Below are 18,388 nucleotides of genomic sequence, written 5' to 3' on the forward strand. Positions count from 1 at the left end.
TGGTATCTTACCTTTCTTCCCAGTTCCACCTACTGCCCAGATCAGTGCTGACATCAGATACAAGCAAGTCTCTGTCAATAATGATTTCACTGATGAAAGCTATCCCTGTCCCAATTGCTGCATGCTCCTATCACATGGACATCAACCCCGTGCTGTCCAGTTCAGCCTTGGTGATAGCAATAGGAAGAAGCAAGTGTAGATGATGACATCTGCAACTAGTTGCTCAGGAAACTGGGTTTTTGGTAATCTGTGGTGCCAGGTACAAGGTCTTTCTCCACTGCCCACCTGGGCAGCTCAAACAATTATATTCCCTTGTTCCCTGTGGCCTCTATAAATTACTATAATATACTAATTTTATTTAAGAAATCTTAGTTAAAAGAGCAGGGATCTTACATAATTACCACAATTCAGGGCCCAGAAAAAAGACTGCAGGTTACACAGTCATTTTCTATTATATTTGTTCAAGGAAAGGTGAATGCTGCCAAACACCTCATCTTGTTTTCAGTAAGAGCTTACACAGTCACGTGGCTAAATTTCACCTATTTCATTCAAGACAAGTCTGGGAATTGATTCAGTTTTGTTACTGAAAAGGGAAAATGGTCTTAGTAAATGTCCAGCAAATAAGGGTTACCAAACTCTACAATGTCATGACAATTTTTGCAAAGGCTTAAATCAAGGATAAAAGTTAGGCATCCTGTGGCCAGATGTCCTAGTACCAGGGTCTCTTTTTGATTCTCTGAAAAATACAAACAAGGTCTTCGAGTGAATTTAAATCTCAGGAAGTTGGTATCTTTTAGTAAACAGTTTTGAGCTTCTCCGATAGCTCAGCAGGTCAAGAATCTGCCTGCAGAGCAGGAGATACAGAGACATGGATTCAATCCCTGGGTCAGGGAGGATTCCCTGGACAAGGAAATGGCAACCCACTCTAGTCTTCTTACCTGAAAAATCCCATGGACAGAGAAACCTGGCAGGCTACAGTCCAAAGGGCTACAAAGAATTGGATATGACTGAGCACGCACACACATAGTTGACAGTTTCAGGTTGTGGTCTACAGACTGATACTGATTATTCATGTTTTGATAAGAGCAAAATCCTTGGTTCTTGATCATATTCAAATCTCTTCCTCCATTTTCAGAAACCAAAGAGTTGAGGTTTCAACAAAAGTTAGTGGTCTGAAGAAACAAGTCAATTGATTCCAGTTTCTTGTGACTTGGAAAAAGGAAAAAAGGGACAGAATTATACAATGTAAAAATGGAGATGATCTCTTAATCCCACTCTATAAATAAAAAGTTGCCTAGGTTGTTCTAGTTTTAGTAATCCTAAAGAAAACACATTGCGTATGTAAAACCTCTATTCAAGTTAAAAAACAAAATTAAAAAAAAAATCCCTAAACTAAAGCTTTAGTTTAATCTAAACTAAAGTTAGAACCACTTCCTTAGAAAGGAGTAATTACCTACTGGTAGGACCTTGTGTACTGAGAACATAAACATCTGTGCTTGAGTACAAAGAGTACATACATACCAAGAAGACGCCAAGAAGGGGTGTATTTGGTCACTGGCAACTGCCATTTTTTCCACAATCTATACTCATGACCTGTGAGTCACTTTTCTTTCATTCACTCACTCCTTCATTCATTCACTCCTTTGCTCACTCATTCATTCACTAGTATGACTACAGTGTACTAGGTAGGCACTCTGCTAAACACTAGAGAGGGAGAGAATTTTTATAAAATACAGCTCCCAGCTTCAAGAAGCTTACACTCTGATCTTGGAAATTTTCCATTCTCTTATCTTTTGTATCCAACTGTGAAAATCAATATAAACCTCTTTTCTTTTCATCTCTTTTTGCCTCTACCGTGATTAATCATTACTTGATGACTGAATGGTTATAGTTGTTTCCTGTTTGGAATTCCTACATCTAGCCTCTTCTCTGGAGAAGGCAATGGCAACCCGCTCCAGTACTCTTGCCTGGAAAACCCCACTGATGGAGGAGCCTGGTGGGCTGCAGTCCATGGGGTTGCTAAGAGTTGGAAAAGACTGAGCGACTTCACTTTCACTTTTTACTTTCATGCTTTGGAGAAGGAAATGGCAACCCACTCCAGTGTTCTTGCCTGGAGAATCCCAGGGAGGGCGGAGCCTGGTGGGCTGCCGTCTATGGGGTCGCACAGAGTTGGACACGACTGAAGCGACTTAGCAGCAGCAGCAGCAGCAACAGCCTCTTCTCTTTCTGCAAATTCTTTATACCACTGCCTAATTCATCTTTGAGACCTCATGGACTATACAATCCATGGAATTCTCCAGGCCAGAATACTGGAGTGGTTAGCTTTCCCTTCTCCAGGAGACCTTTCCAATGCAGGCATCAAACCCAGGTCTCCCACATTGCAGGAAGCCAGGTGAATCAAGCTGGAATCAACATTGCTGGGAGAAATATCAAAAATCTCAGATATGCAGATGACACCACCTTTATGGCAGAAAGCGAAGAACTAAAGAGCCTCCTGATGAAAGTGAAAGAGGAGAGTGAAAAAGTTGGCTTAAAACTCAACATTCAAAAAACTAAGATCATGGCATCCAGTCCCATCACTTCATGGCAAATAGATGGGGAAACAATGGAAACAGTGACAGACTTTGTTTTTTTGGCCTCCGAAATCACTGCAGATGGTGACTGCAACCATGAAATTAAAAGACGCTTGCTCCTGGGAAGAAAAGCTATGACCAAACTAGACATCATATTAAAAAGCAGAGACAATACATTGTTAACAAAGGTCTGTCTATCAAAGCTATGGTTTTTCCAGTAGTCATGTATGGATGTGAGAGTTGGACTATGAAGAGAACTGAACACCAAAGAATTGATGCTTTTGAACTATCGTGTTGGAGGAGACTCTTGAGAATCCCTTGGACAGCAAGGAGATCCAAGCAGTCCATCCTAAAAGAAATCAGTCCTGAATATTCATTGGAAGGGCTGATGCTGAAGCTGAAATTCCAGTACTTCAGCCACCTGATGCAAAGAACTGAGTCATTGGAAAAGACCTTGATGCTGGGAAAGATTGAAGGCAGGAGGAAAAGGGGTCGATAGAGGATGAGATGATTGGATGGCATCACCAACTTGATGGACATGAGTTTGAGCAAGCTCTGGGAATTGGTGATGGGCAGGAAAGCCTGGCATGCTGCAGTCCATGGGGTCGCAAAGAGTCACACATGACTGTCTGAACTAACTGACTGGGCTTCCCTGGTGGTTAGTTGGTAAAGAATCTGCCTGCATGCAGGAGACGTGGGTTCATTCCCCGGGTCAAGAAGACCCCCTGGAGAAGGAAATGGCAACCCACTCCAGTGTTCTTGCCTGAGAAATCCTATGGACAGAGAATCTTGGCAGGATGCAGTCCATGGGGTCGCAAGAGTCAAACACCATTTAGCAACTAAACCACCTCCACTGAAGGCTCACCATGTGCCAGGAACTGTACTAAAGACTTTCTATGCATTACGTCATTTACTCTGCATGACATAATTCTGGTTTAAGGCAAGAATTATTATCTTCATTTTTTAAAATAGAAAAATAATGCTAAGAGGTGATCACTGACTTTCCCAAGGTCACATAGAAAGTATGTAGATGACCAACTCCAAAGTCCCCCACTCTTTTTTTTCCCCTAAATATTTGCTTTTTAAAATTTATTTATTTGACTATGCCAGGTCTTAGTTGTAGCACGCAGGATCTTAGATCTTCATTGCTGCATGTGGGAACTTTTGGTTGAGGAATGTGGGATCTAGTTCCCTGACCAGGGATTGAACCCAGTCCCCCTGCACTGGGAGCATGGAGTCTTAAGCACTGGACCTCCAGGGAAGTCCCTCAAACCCCATGCCCTTAACCACTACCCTGAACTGCCATTCAGCTCCTGAGTCACTTTCAACCCTGTGCAAGCATGCCTCTGCACCTTTGTTCCCACTGGGTCCCCTACATGATACTGTCCTGCCTTTCAAGCCTTACTGACACTCATTCAAAGCCCAGTTTAAATCCCCTCTCCTCAGTGAATTCTTCCTAGAGCATGCTAGTCTGCAAGGACCTCTTCATCCTCTGAGTTCCAACAGGGTGTATTTCTACCACTCATTTGGCACTGAGATGTCCCATATCATATTTTATAGAAACATCTCATATGTCTCAGGTGCTGTGCTGTGCTTAGTCGCTCAACTTAGTCGTGTCCAACTCCTTGCCACCCCATGGACTGTAACCCTCCAGGCTCCTCTGTTCATAGCGAATTCTCCAGGCAAAAATACTGGAGTGGGTTGCCATGCCCTCCTCCAGGGGATCTTCCTGATCCAGAGATTGAATCCCAGTCTTCCACACTGCGGGTGGATTCTTGACATCTGAGTTACCAGGGAAGCTTGGGTCTCAGGCACAGCAATTAAAATCCCTTGGAAGCACATGATCTGCAAGACACTTCATAAATACATGTTGGTTTTGTGGTGTGTACACTTAATTGGTGCTGGTGGTAGTTTAGTCACTAAGTCGTGTCTGTCCATCTCTTGTGACCATGTGGACTGTAACCCTCCAGGCTCCCTGTCCATGGGATTCTCCAGGCAAGAATAGTGGAGTGGGTTGCCATTTCCTTCTCCAGGGGATATTCCCGACCCAGGGACTGAACCCAGGTCTCCCACATTGTGGGCAGATTCTTTACCATCTGAGCTACGAGGGAAGCTTGTGTGAGAAATTAAGACAGTAATTTGGACAGTAAAACAGTGAGGGAAGCCTGTCACTTAGTATCAATGGTAACAATGCATATGCCATTCACTTGCCACTGTGGATGGAAAAGGGTGATGGAAGTGCTGCATCTCCCTGTCCCAGCATGCCATAAGGAACAGGAAGTTATAGGGGAATCATAGGGGTGCCCCAAAACTTGCCTGAGTAGTCAGACAAAAGTATTTTGAAAATCCTTGACCTGATCCTTTATTTGAATAAGATTTACATGGAACTTAAGTCCCAGAGCCTTGCCAAGTTCCAGAGTAGAAATGATGAACTTTCCAAACATTTGGCAGCAAGGTAGTATGGCTAAGACTGGGTGGTGTAGATGCTGAGGACCCCCACCCTCTCCTCAAGACATAAGAAATTATTTTAATTCTGGTCTAATCTAAGTCACATGGAGCGTCCACAGACCTCCTCAGCCCTCAGCCATGTCCTTCAACACTGAGCCCCTCCCCACCCAGTGCATGGCAGGATGTGATGACCACCCCACGTGTCATACCTGGAGGCTAGCCAGAGAGAGACTGCCAACTGGATGGGAATCTCCAGCGGAAAAGTCTCTGGCTGCAGGCAACCTGTGACTGACTGCTCGATACCATTCTTTCCTTTGGGAATCAGTAGCAGAGCAGGGTCCATGCCTTCACTTCTTTGCTAAGGATAAAATGCTACCTGACTTGACAATGGACGATTCTCAGCAGAGCCTCAGATGCCTTCAAGTAAGCATCATAATGATTGAGGGAAGAGAAGAAACGGAAGGGCTTGTGACATGATCGACACACATTCTTTGGAAAAGAGCTGATATTATGCTATGTTTGGAACTAGCCTCTCCATTTTTAAGGGGGGTTTTATAAGTTTCTATATAACTTCAGCCTCTCATCAACCCTAGGAGATGTTGCAAGCAGCTGTAAACATCCTCCATTGTTCACACATGGTAACAGTAGCCCAGAGCCTGGTCGGAGGTCCCACTGCTGATGACAGGCGGCACCAGAGCTAGACCCTCAGCATCGCTCACCCTTCCTCTAGTGCCCTGCCCAACTCAGCACACTGTTCTTTCCCCTGAAGGAACTGGAATATAAAATTGCTTGTTTCAATTTGGTTGGTTTGGTGTTTTGTTTTGTTTTGTTTTGCTTCCATTCCTCTTTTGACTTTGTTCACTCTCTATCCCTCCCTTCCCACTTTCACTTCTCTCTCCCTCCCCACCACCCCTACGCTCTCAGATTCTGCCTCACTGGCCAGCCAACTTCCCATCTTCACAGCCAACATTTGGAGCCTGCAGATTACGGAACCATGTTCTCAAGCTGCCTGTTGCTTCTTCTCTTGGTTAATTATTTTTTAATGGAGGAGGGGTTTTAGAGAGGAAGAAGAAAGAAGTGAAGAATTACTGAATGAATAGTGATTGCTGCTCACCTAACAACATCACTGAGACCCCAAATCATCTCAGTCTAACTTCTTCAGGTTTATGATGGACCAAGTTAGGGGTCAAAACCCCAGGGTTAGATGCTTCCATTATGAGATAGCTGACTGGTCAACATCTTGTTGTTGTTGTTCAGTGGCTAAGTTCTGTCCAACTCTTTGTGACCCCATGGACTGCAGCACACCAGACTTCCCTGTCCTTTACCATCTCCTGGAGTGTGTTCAAACTCACATCCATTGAGTCAATGATGCCATCCAACCATCTCATCCTCTGTCACCTCCTTCTCCTCTTGCTGTCAATCTTGGCATATAATAATAAAAAAAACTCTAAACAGAGACCTCGAGTGAGAATCCCTCTCGTTGACTGCTAAGTTGTGAGTTAGAGACACCAAAGAGGGGACAGGATATGCTGGGACCTGTCAATCCAGCCTCTTACTGGCACTAAATTCACACAAAGCAGAAACGAGCAGTGAAGAGAGAGCAAGGAGAAATCAGAGGGCTATGCTGTCATTCTGCTCAGAGGGAAAAGTGTTCTGAAATTGTCAAAGGGAAGGTCCCGCTCTGGGCCTCTCTTTATTCCACAACAAAATTGTTTGGGCAACTCTCGCCATGACACTCTTCCACTGAGCTCACTCGGGGAGGCAGCGACTTAGACCTCCAGTGCTTCGCCCATGATAAAGATTTTACCAGCCACATGGAACGTTGCTGTGGAATCCAGCTATGGCTGTCAGGCTAATAAGAGAGAAGATTCCCTGTTGTGAATCGAGTAAATAAACATGCCTGGGAAACACTATGGCAGCAGATAACACTGAGGAGAGAAATGAGAATTGGTACTATTTTTAGTGCTAGCATTCTGATTCTAATTGTACTTGAAGAGCAGCTAGCATGAACAATATAAAGGCAAAATTAATTTCAGATCCTGAGCTTGCCGCACCATTCTTGGATGATTTGAAACTCAATGTGATCTACAGTCATTTTTCGGCTATGTGACAAGCAAACTTGGAGATGGCTAAGCAGCTGCTGGGAGGCTCATGGGTAAATGGGAGTTGAGTATATCTCATATCATGTACCCCATTCTCCCTTATATGCTAACATTTACTGAAGACTTATAATGTGCTAGGTACCGTGTCAATTGCTCTCATAAGAATTATCTCATTTAATTATTATGACAACCTGTGTGGTGGGTACTGTTACTGCTTCCATCAGATAGAAGCCGTACAGCTTGCAAAGATAGTTAAACTTTGAACTCAGTCCTCTGACTCTAGAGCCAAATCATTGCACTACCATAGATAAAGAAAGGAGATGGGACTTCCCTGATGGTCCACTCGTTAAAAATCCACCTGCCAATGCAGTGGACATTGGTTTGATCCCTGGTCAGGAAAGATTCCACCTGCTAAGAGGCAATTAAGCCCACATACCCAACTTTAGAATCTGTGTGCCATGACTAAGACCTGAGGCAGTCAAAAATAAATAAATAAATATTTTTTAAAAAGAATGGAGACAACACATCTTTCCACTTTCTGTCTTTTGATGAGAAAAAGAATCATGTCCCTGCACATGTGTGCATGCTTGGTCACTTCAGTTGTGTCCAACTCTTTGTGGCCCAATGGACTGTAGCCCACCAGGCTCCTCTGTCCATGAGATTCTCCAGGCAAGAATACTGGAGTGGGTTGCCAGTGGCCTCCTCTAGGGGATCTTCCCTACCCATGGATCAAAGTCACATCTCTTATATCTCCTGCATTGGAAGGGGGATTCTTTATCACTAGTGCCACCAGACTTGCACACCCATCACTGATGACAGCGCCTATGGTTGCTGCCCCAGTGACACAGAAAGAAAACAGCGGCTACGCCTTCCCAACACACCTGGAGCACCTCCCCCCCTGGATCTGCACAGGGGGGACCCTCTCCCCTACTGAGTCCAAGCCTCATGACACAGCTACTCTCATCTCTCTCCCCAGATCAGAACACCAAGAAGCAGACACTCAGGTCCAGCTTTGAATCACTGCTCTCTTACCATCATCCAGGGAAGCAGAACGGAAGGTGGTCACTTCCACGACTCAACATCATGTCTCCTTTCTTTTCCTGCCATGGAGCTACAAAGTAGCCAGGTTCAGACTCACTAAATGCATATGTGAAAACAACTTTCATTCCTACACACTGTGCCAAATGCTGAGCTTACAAGATCAGGGAAGTGAGGAACAAATTTTTCCCACATTATGTGATGCTCTGAGCGCTAAAGTACTAAGTGTACATGGGCACGGCAGTATCTACAGATGGAGCACATTGTTAAACACTGCAGGTCTTCAGACTAAAGAAAGATGAAAATCAAACCAAGTTGCAAGGATAGGATTAAGAGGAGAAATCCCCATTAACTGGAGACCATAGTGTGCTTCTGGCTGACCACAGGGTCCAGAGATGTGGTAGTCAGTTCAGTTGCTCAGTTGTGTATGACTCCTTGAAACCCCTTGGACTGCAGCATGCCAGGCTTCCCTGTCCCTCACCAGCTCCTGGAGCTTGCTCAAACTATGTCCATCGAGTTGGTGATGTCGATGTGGTGGTACTAATGTCATTTCCAAGTTTATGGAAATCTTTCTTAGAGAATGCTTTATAGTGGGAGTTAATGGGACAATAGTTTTGCCTTTAAGGAAGAGTCTTATACAGATAACTCGACTAGAATACATTTGTATCAGTTTAAGAGCTTTTTGCTTTCCTGGTGGCTCAGACAGTAAAGAATCTGCCTGCAATGCAGGAGACCCAGGTTTGATTCCTCGGTCAGGAAGATTCCCTGGAGAAAAGAATGGCTACCCACTCCAGTATTCTTGCCAGGAGAACCCCATGGACAGAGGCATCTGGTGGGCTATAGTCCATAGGGTCACAAAGAGCTGAACATAACTGAGTGACTAACACTTTCACTTTCGAGAGTTTTTCAGTTCCAAATAAGACATGAGCCAACTCAAACTAGCTTGGGTAAGAAGGGCCCTTGTTAGCTAAGTAACAGGCCTAGAGCTGGCTTCTGGCACAGACTAGCCCAAGAGTTCAAACTCTGTCACCAGAGCCTGTTCTCTCTCCACATTGCATTCCTCCTTCCTTCATGTTGCTTTCCTTGTCGGTGTCCACTTGGAGGCAGAAAGGATGATCAGCAACTTCCTGTCCTACACTCTGTGGAGCTGGAGGAGAGTTTGAAGGGTAAATGTTCCGGGCTCCACTCTGATTAACCTGATTTGTTTCAAGGACTCATCCTTGATCACATCCCTGTGAATTTGAGTGTGTCCTGTGGCCAAGTTGAATCACATGCCTGCCTTCCATAAGGGCCGTGAGAAGAAGGGAACAGAAATTCAAGGAATTATTTTCAAAAGAAGGGGGAAAGAAGGCCTACAATCAACAGATGTCCTCTACAGCCATAACGCAGAAGTCCTTGTGTTCTTTTATTAAAAGTATTCAGTGTCAACACATAAAACACTCAACTGTGAGTATGCTTAAGTTTCACCCCCCCCCCCCCCCCAAGTAGCATCTTATTGTTGTTCAGTTGCTCAGTCAGGCCTGACTCTTTGGGACCCCAAGCACTGCAGCATGCCAAGTTCCCCTCTCTTTTGCTATCTCCAAAAGCTTGCTCAAATTCATGTCCATTGAGTCGGTGATGCCATCCAACCATCTCATCCTCTGCCGCTCCCTTCTCATTTTGCCCTCAATCTTTCCCAGCATCAGGGTTTCTTCCATTGAATCAGTTCTTTGCATCAGGTGGCCAGAGTATTGGAGCTTTAACTTCAGCAACAGCCCTTCCAATGAATATTCAGTGTTGATTTCCTTTAAGATTAACTGGTTTGATCTCCTTGCAGTAGATTAAATGTAGCATCTTAGATGGACCTAAAACATTGGCACATATTTTAAAGCTTTAGCTTCCCATTGGTATGAATATGATTGCAAAGCTTATACAGGTCTAAAATTAAAATCAAAGATCAAGCCCAAAGAATCTTGTATCTCTATCTCAGATTGACCTCTGAGTCATAAAATGTTATCCTGATAAATTCAAGTAAACTTTCTGTACTATTTTTCCACTAGGTATTATGCAAGGGGATTAGTTTGGGGGAGAAGACTGGCAAAGACTTTATGGTTGCTCAGTAACCAGAGAACAATTACCTGGAAGCATTTAGCCCACATTTCATCAGAAGCAAGGACCACTGTCTGGTAAGGTTCTATGAACATGCTCTAGAAGAGCTGACTTACCCATATTTGCCTGTTCTTTGCTAGACCAAAAGACATTTTTTGTTTCTAAACAGGGGGAGTTGGATTGTCACTGTAGATGATATAGTGAACAACAAAAACAGAGTGAAGAGGGAAAAACAGAGATTATGATCCTCAAACCCCTCATACCTTTATTTGTATCAATATTCCTGTGGGTAGCTCACTCTCCTTCTGCCTCAGGCAGGGGAACTACTTAGAAAGTAGAATTGGTTATGCTCTCCCTGGTCTGCAAATCTCTGCTGCTGCTTGTTTATTTTTTGTTTTTAATTTTTTTTTTTTTTAAAGACAGTGGTAAGAGAACCAAGGAATGAGAGAACATACTCATTTCTTACTGGCCCTTGGCCTTTCTTAAGTCCTTGTTTTGCTATTTTTTAATTTGTTGATCCCATCCATGGCAGCTGCTTTCAGTCGCCCAGTTGAGTCTGAATTTTAAGGAAAAGTGCTATCCTCTTCCTATTCAGTTTAGGATAATTGTTGCCCAGGCAAATCATTATAATTAAATTCAACTTAAAATTGAGAACCCACCTGCAACCATATGTTAAATCTGCCTTTGGGTAAGGAAGTTGGTATTTTCACTTTGTATTTAAAGTAAAAGTGGGTAATGGTAAGATTCTCAATGGTGATGGTTAAAAAAATTTGCTTCTTTTTTAAATGATTAATTGCAATTCACCTGTATCTGAAAGGATATTACTTGACTCTTAGGAAAACACTTTCATTAAACAGAACTACCATTGAGCAGACTTCTATTAAGTGGATTCGGTATTGATGCAGAAATAAATTGAAATAAGACGCTTTCATTAGATATGTGAAATGAAACTGAAACATAGAAGGCTCCTGTATAAAACATGTGGCTGCCCAGTGTCCTTTCCATTTCCTAAGAGTGTTCTGAAATTCTTCTGAAAAAAAAAAAAAAAAAAACATTTCTCATTCTTATCCAGAGTTTGGAAGAATTAGATCCTCCCAAACCAAGAGCTGATGTTACTTAAGCCAATCAGATTAAGCCATACCCATTCCTCTGGCCATCATAACCTGACTAGGAATCAGAATCAGTAAGATGCTATGGTGGAACTTATGAGAAGAAAAAAATTCCTCTCTCTTCTTCAAGAGTTAGTTAAAGAGATGTTTTTCTCTAGAATGTATAGTTTAAAGATGCAAGATCTAGAACTGTGATGCCATTTTGCAGTCTGGAAGGAAATCCCAGAGTGGTTAGGGCCCTCTAGGCATGAAGCTTTTACCTAGGAAGGCAGAGCAGTGTGACTGCCTTGGTGACATCATTGAAGCCATTAGACCAAGCTAGTGCTACCTCTGATTTCTCAGCCAAGCGAACCCACCTTTATGCTTCAGCTTAGGTTGAATTTTCTGTCACTTGCAGCCATGAGAATCCTGGAGGAGTGAGGCAAAAGTCAGATGACCTCCAATCTATGATAGGGTAGAAAAATGTCAGTGCCAGTGCCTGGGACAGTGCATTAGATCAAGAGTTCCTGGGTCTGGATAATCATCTGAATCACCAGGAAACTTAGCAAAAATACATGTGAAGAGCTTCCCTGGTGGTCTAGTGGTTACGAATCTGCCTGCCAATGCAGGGGACACAGGTTTGGTCCCTGGTCCTGGAAGATCTCAAATGCTGTGGAGCAACAAAGCCCATGTGCCACAGCTGCTGAGCCATGCACAGAACTACTGGAGCCCCCATGCCCTAGAGCCCTTACTTGGCAACAAGAGAAGCTGCCACAGTGAGAAGCTCATGCATTGAAACTAGAGTGGCCCCCACTTGCCACAACTTCATCACACAGCAAGGAACACCCAGTGCAGCCAAAAATTAATTAAATAAATAAATGCATGAAAACTTGAAGATCAATGATTTTAGGAAATTAGTTTTTAAAAATAGGTGAGTTGATAAATAGAACTAAGATTAACATAATTAATGAACTGTGTCTAAAAGAGGAGGGAGAGAATGATGGAAGATATAGGCAAATATTCATTCTCTTATTCAACTAATATCTATTTAAAGTCATTTAATGGCAAAGTACAGTGATAGAACTTGGTAGAGATTATTACAAAGCTGTGTAAGAAAAATACGTCCACACAAGGAATTTTTTTAATCTGATAGAAAAGCTAAACCTGTATGCTCAAAAGTCCACTGCAATTCAGTACAAGGCAAGTGCTGAGAAGTTATTTCTATAGTCTTTAGCAGCTTACTAAGCATAGTCACACTCATTATATCATTTGATTCTCACAACAACTCGTTGAGATAGGCAGTGGCACTTCCCTATCTGGCATAAAGAAAGACTCTGAGCGCACAAAGATAAATATAAATGAATGTCACAGTGGCATTATTTGAAAGAGAAGAAAACTAGAAACTGCATAAGTAGCCAGGAATAGCAGAGAGGCTAAATACATTATGTCTCTCCGTACAAGGGACTGGTAGGCAGCTGGTAAAGATAATAAGATAGGGCTTCCTTGGTGGCTCAGTTATAAAGAATCTGCCTGCCGATGCATAAGACATGGGTTTAATCCCTGACCTGGTAAGATCCCACATGCTGTGGAGCAACTAAGCCTGTGTGTCACAGCTATTGAGCCTGTACTCTCAAGCCCAGGAACCACAACTACCGAGGCCACGTGCTGCAACTACTGAAGCCTGAGGGCCCTAGAGCCTGAGCTCAGCAGCAAGAGAAGCCCTCGCATCCCAACTAGAGAGTAGGCCCCACTTGCTGCAACTAGAGAAAAGCTACAACTAGAGAAAAGCCCTCAAAGCAGTGAAGACCTAGCACAGCTAATAAATAAATTAAGCGAATAATAGAGAAAACTATAAAACACTGATGAAAGAAATCAAAGAGGACACAAACAGATGGAGAAACATACCGTGTTCATGGATTGGAAGAATCAATATTGTCAAAATGGCTATCCTACCCAAAGCAATCTATAGATTCAATGCAATCTCTATCAAGCTACCAACAGTATTTTTCACAGAACTAGACCAAAGAATTTCACAATTTGTATGGAAATACAAAAAACCTCGAATAGCCAAAGTAATCTTGAGAAAGAAGAATGGAACTGGAGGAATCAACCTGCCTGACTTCAGACTATACTACAAAGCCACAGTCATCAAGACAGTATGGTACTGGCACAAAGACAGAAATATAGATCAATGGAACAGAATAGAAAGCCCAGAGATAAATCCACGAACCTATGGACACCTTATCTTTGACAAAGGAGGCAAGGATATACAATGGAAAAAAGACAACCTCTTTAACAAGTGGTGCTGGGAAAACTGGTCAACCACTTGTAAAAGAATGAAACTAGAACACTTTCTAACACCATACACAAAAATAAACTCAAAATGGATTAAAGATCTAAATGTAAGACCAAAAACTATAAAACTCCTAGAGGAGAACATAGGCAAAACACTCTCCGACATAAATCACAGCAAGATCCTCTATGACCCACCTCCCAGAATACTGGAAATAAAAGCAAAACTAAACAAATGGGTCCTAATGAAACTTAAAAGCTTTGGCACAACAAAGGAAACTATAAGTAAGGTGAAAAGACAGCCCTCAGATTGGGAGAAAATAATAGCAAATGAAGAAACAGACAAAGGATTAATCTCAAAAATATACAAGCAACTCCTGCAGCTCAATTCCAGAAAAATAAATGACCCACTCAAAAAATGGGCCAAAGAACAGACATTTCTCCAAAGAAGACATACAGATGGCTAACAAACACATGAAAAGATGCTCGACATCACTCATTATTAGAGAAATGCAAATCAAAACCACAATGAGGTACCATTACACGCCAGTCAGGATGGCTGCTATCCAAAAGTCTACAAGCAATAAATGCTAGAGAGGGTGTGGAGAAAAGGGAACCCTCTTACACTGTTGGTGGGAATGCAAACTAGTACAGCCGCCTTGGAAAACAGTGTGGAGATTTCTTAAAAAACTGGAAATCGAACTGCCATATGACCCAGCAATCCCACTTCTGGGCATACACACTGAGGAAACCAGATCTGAAAGAGACACGTGCACCCCAATGTTCATCGCAGCACTGTTTATAATAGCCAGGACATGGAAGCAACCTAGATGCCCATCAGCAGATGAATGGATAAGGAAGCTGTGGTACATATACACCATGGAATATTACTCAGCCATTAAAAAGAATTCATTTGAACCAGTCCTAATGAGATGGATGAAGCTGGAGCCCCTTATACAGAGTGAAGTAAGCCAGAAAGATAAAGAACATTACAGCATACTAACACATATATATGGAATTTAGAAAGGTGATAACGATAACCCTATATGCAGAACAGAAAAAGGGACACAGAAATACAGAACAGACTTTTGAACTCTGTGGGAGAATGTAAGGGTGGGATATTTCAAAAGAACAGCATGTATACTATCTATGGTGAAACAGATCACCAGCCCAGGTGGGATGCATGGGACAAGTGCTCCGGCCTGGTGCACTGGGAAGACCCAGAGGAATCGGGTGGAGAGGGAGTTGGGAGCGGGGATCGGGATGGGGAATACGTGTAAATTCATGGCTGATTCATATCAATGTATGACAAAACCCACTGAAATGTTGTGAAGTGATTGGCCTCCAACTAATAAAAAAAAAAAAAAAGTTAAAAAAAATAATAAAAAAATAAAAAAGAAATGTCTTTTTAAAATGTTAATAAAATGGATTATCATTAGGGATCTGAAGCAAACTTTTTTATCACAAGAAAATGTTTTAATCTTTTCATACACTCTGTTCATTTATTCAATAACTATTTATAACTTGGCAAGCATTCTGAAAGGATCCAAGGACATAACAGTCAGTGATAAAACCACTGCTGACTAATAATATTAAAAATATACGACATGTGTCCAGTGTACATGCCAAGTGAGTTACATCAGTTTTTTGCTTAAAGAGGTGATGAGAGCTGCCCGGGCAACTCCAGCTGAGAAGTGGAATAGTGGACTTCTTAGCTGTAATTCTTGCCTGGAGAATTTCGTGGACAGAGGAGCCTGGGGGGGCCCAGGCCATAGGGTCACAAAGTGTCAGGCACGACTGAACAACTCACATACTAGCTGTAATAGGCAAAATTCAAACCTGGTTTGGTTGTCTCTAGAGCCCGAGCTCTTAACCACAGAGGCATCGGGCTTTTCTGGCAGATAATGTTTGTTAAATTACAAGTGTGACAAATGAAATAGTAGGTAAATCTAAGGCACCCAGACTTGCAGGTGGTGAGAGGAGACCATCATGGCCGCGACATTTTAGCTGAATAGGAGTTAGCTAAGGAAAGCTGGAGGAATTGAGGAGATTGTGCAGAGAAGTAGAGGAAAAGTAAGGGTAAGATGCAGAGAAAATAAAAAAACAAACCAACACACCGCCACCCACCCCTCAACCACACACACACACACAAAGACAAAATAAAACTTGCATGGCTAAAATCAAGTGGTGAGAGGATGGAAAAAGGGCAAATTGTAAGATGCAGGCTTACTGATGAGCTTTATTAATACATGGAACTGGATCTAAGTGCAAAGGCTCATAATCCTACCTCGGAAACACAGATTTCCTATGTTTGAAGAAAATTCTTAACAGAAGTAGAATTGAGGAGTGGAAAATCTTACTTATATAGAATAAATTTTTAAATGATATTTGTTACAATTTGTAATATTGCTTAAGACTCCTACGATGAGAGAAACTGAGGCTCGGGTCAGTTGAGTAACTTGTTCAAAGTCATACGGTGAGAGAATCAAAAGGATTCTTACATATGCCTAATGTTCTTTTCAATAAATGACAATGAATTCTAGAGAAAGTCAGGAAAGTGAACTTTCTTGGTAGTCCAGTGGTTAAGACTTCACCTTCCAATGCAGGAGGCTTGAGTTTGATCCGTGGTCAGGGAACTAAGATCTCACATGCCACACAGTATGGTCCAAAAAAAAAAAAAAGTTAGAAAGGGAAGACTGGGGTTTGGGAAAGACTGTGTTAAGGAAGAGGTATTTGGGGTCATACCTGGAAGGACAGAAAAAATTTAAAAGGTGGAGATAACAGGAAACATTTTAGGTAAAGAGACTCTTGAGTATAAGCACAGGGGGAGGTTCCAGGTTATTTAGATCGACTATATATACATATAGCATTAGTATAAGGTGATGCAGAGATGTTACAGGGCCTGAGAGCTTTGAAAACACTGTATGGGATTTGGGAATTGAGAATAATTAATAATACATTAATAGCCTTCAGAGAAGCCAGATGAGATTAAGCCATCTTAGTTTGAGGATGGACAAAGACTAGCTGTGATTTCCAGAATAAGTAGTTACTTCCCAAAAATATGTTTCAAAATTTAGCTGGGTTTATTTGCAGGGAAACTTGCGTTCAACCCAGTTAAAAAATGATGTTTCACCTGTATAGGTTTTAAAAGAATCTTTGATGCTCTGAAAACTGAGAAGCATCCTGACATTATCCTTCTCATCAGTTATTTAGCAGCAATCTCAGCTGTTCTGGGATGCTTATTTTCAGAGCATTCTGGCCCATAATAGTAACCTTTCGCCCACACTAGGTAATATATTAAGGAAAGATAAATCGTAGGTCTAAGGGTTGTTTGGGAGCAGGATGTCCCAGTCTGCCAGCACTGTTTACTAATTGGATTTAAGATTTGTACTTGATTTTGGTGCAGCCAGGCAAGTTTGACAATTAAGTAGTCCTGAAATCTGGAAGTCAGTTTTGCTTCTCTTTCCTGGCCCTCGAGAGCTTCCTCCCCTCCCCAGCTTGGGTGGGAGTATACAGACAGAAGTCTCAGATGAGCACTCAGCTCATGGACACACTGCTCATCATCTTTGTCTTCTTGTGCCTCTTATTCTCAGGTTTCCCCAGTGGCTCAGCAGTAAAGAATCCACCTGCAATGCAGGAGACGCGGGTTCTATCCCTGGGTCAGGAAGAGCCCTTGGAGGAGGCCTTGGCAAGCCACTCCAGTCTTCTTGCCTGGAGAATCCTATAGACCGAGGAGCCTGGCTGGCTACAGTCTATAAGGTCATGAAGAACTGGACATGACTGAAGTGGCTTAGCACCCACACACACGCCAGAGTAACCTGCATTCTGGTTTACAGGATAGACAAGTACAAGAGACTGTAGGCAGAAATGGAAAAAAGGGGTAAAAAATTAAAAAGAAGAAGGAAACAATACAAATCAGCTGGTCAACCACCAAAAACTAGAAAATAGGCAGAAAGAGAAATTGAAGAATAACAACAGATGTGCTGTGTTATGCTTAGTTGCTCAGTCGTGTCCGACTCTTTAGGACCCCATGGATTGCAGCCCGCCAGGCTCCTCTGTCCAAGGGGATTCTCCAGGCAAGAATACTGGAGTGGGTTGCCATGCCCTTCACCAGGCAATCTTCCCAACCCAGGGATTGAACCCAAGTCTCCCGCAAAGATGGCTTGAATGAAATCCTTGTTTGCAACTGTTGTTTGTTTTACTGCCCAAGTGGGAATGTTCAGCTCCATATTTGATGGTTGAATGGTGATGAGGGTCTCCTCTCACTCTGCTTTCCTTCATCTGAGGATTACCTCAAGGGAGTCTGTTGGAGGCTAACACCACAGACTGTTCCTCCATCTTCCTGTGTATTCTCTGCACCGTGTCATTGGACAGAACATCCAGAAAATCTCAGCCTTGCCCTTTCACAAGCTGCCACCAAGCAGGCAGGTAGATTTCTTGGCCCTCTGCCTCCTTCTGGCAAGTTATTTAGAAATCTAGAAGAACCCTATAATTCCCATTCTTTTTAGACATTCAGGTCAGACTGGCAACTATTTTATAGCAAGAATCATAGGCAACCTTAGCAAATAGGCCACTTTCTAGTTTTGAGTTATTTCTAGATGCTTTGGATATGATTCCAATGAGAATGGCATCCAACAAACAAGACAATGCTTTTAGTTACAGATTATTTTTTTTAAAACTAGTGTGTTGATTAGATAAATTTGAGTAATGTTTGTGTAATGAGAAACAAAATCTTGTTTTGCTCATGTAAATAATTCCT

The 18,388-nt window shown here is 42.5% G+C and overlaps 1 pseudogene; it reads left to right on the forward strand.

Annotated features, from left to right (window-relative positions):
* Positions 1 to 17,158: 17,158 nt before the first annotated feature.
* Positions 17,159 to 18,137, forward strand: LOC133043086 (calcium load-activated calcium channel-like; annotated as a pseudogene).
* Positions 18,138 to 18,388: the final 251 nt, after the last annotated feature.

This window comes from Dama dama, chromosome 22, assembly GCF_033118175.1.
Source record: "Dama dama isolate Ldn47 chromosome 22, ASM3311817v1, whole genome shotgun sequence".
Taxonomy (NCBI): Eukaryota; Metazoa; Chordata; class Mammalia; order Artiodactyla; family Cervidae; genus Dama; species Dama dama.